Raw genomic sequence first — 1,373 nt, 5'->3', positions numbered from 1 at the left:
CCAGACCCAGCACAGCCCGCCTTCTGAGTGAGAACTTCCACCGCACCTTGGGCCCTCCACATCCAACCAACCCCAGGCCCTGCGAGTGTGGGGGAGAGCTTCTGCTCTGTCCTGTGCCCGCCTGCCACGCCAAGTCCAGGCTTGCTGCGTGAGAGAGGCCTTTCCCTGCATTCTCCCGACCTTCCCCGCCCCACCATCTGAGTAAGAACTTCCGCTGTGCTCTTGGGAGTCCTGCAGACCCACCAAAACACAACACCGGTGAGTGTGTGGGAGAGCTTCTGCGCTCTCTTGCCCCCATTCCTCATACCCCTCTAGACTCAGCCCAGACCTAGCATACAGGCTTGAGGTAAAACCCTGCAGTTAAATTCCCTGCAGTGAGACTAGGGTCAAAACCACACAGCTAATCCAGGAACAGAACATCTTACCAGAGGGATACAGCAGGCCCACCTCCAAGAGCAACAATAGTAAGGAGCTGAGCACAGTAGCCAAAGCCAAACCAGGCACAACTCCATGAACTAGAACTTGGTATATCAGTACCTGAATTTCATTAAGTGATAAGGACATAATTGCACCAAAGCTCTACACCAAAGGCCAAGGTCAGTGTTAAACGAAATGATAAAGACAAGGAGCAAAATGCAATCTCAGGCATCAAGCCCACCCATAACAAGTGCAGAGGACAGAGCAGAATTAATTGGTGAAAAGGTAAGAAAAGATCTTTTAAAAACAACTAGGATGCAGGAAAAAAATTCATCACCTGCAAGATGATGCAAAGATGAACAATGTGAGACTAATAGGCATCAATGATAAGGAAGGAGTCAATACAAATGATATAAAAAGAATATGGGCAGAAGTAGTAGCAGAAAACTTCCCAAATATGAGGAAACAATCTGATACCCAGGTAAAGGAAGCATACAGAACTCCAAATAACTTCAACCCAATTAAAAACACACCAAGACATATAATAGTTAAGATCCCAGAAATCCAACACAAGAATATCATAATGAAAGCCGCTAGAGAAAGAAGCAGATCACATGCAAAGGAAAACCCATTAGAATTATGGCCGACTTCTCTTCACAAACTATGAAGGCAAGAAGAGCATGGAGCAGAAAACTTCAAGTCCTTTATGAAAAAAAATTCCAACCCAGACTACTATAAACTGCAAACTCTCTTTCAAGTTTGATGGAGAAGTCAAATACTTTCATGACAAAGAACAACTAAAGAATTTCGTGATGGCAAAACCAACCATACACAGACTACTGAAAGATGTTCTAGAGAGGGACCAAAATGATCAGAACTACACCAACGAGAACAGAAGAAACCCACTAAATAGGACAATTAAACACAGGAGAAAAAAACAGTTAAAAAACAGCATT

This window comes from Octodon degus, unplaced genomic scaffold (genome assembly GCF_000260255.1).
Source record: "Octodon degus isolate 3935 unplaced genomic scaffold, OctDeg1.0 scaffold00164, whole genome shotgun sequence".
Lineage (NCBI taxonomy): Eukaryota > Metazoa > Chordata > Mammalia > Rodentia > Octodontidae > Octodon > Octodon degus.
Note: the sequence above shows the minus strand (reverse complement) of the source record.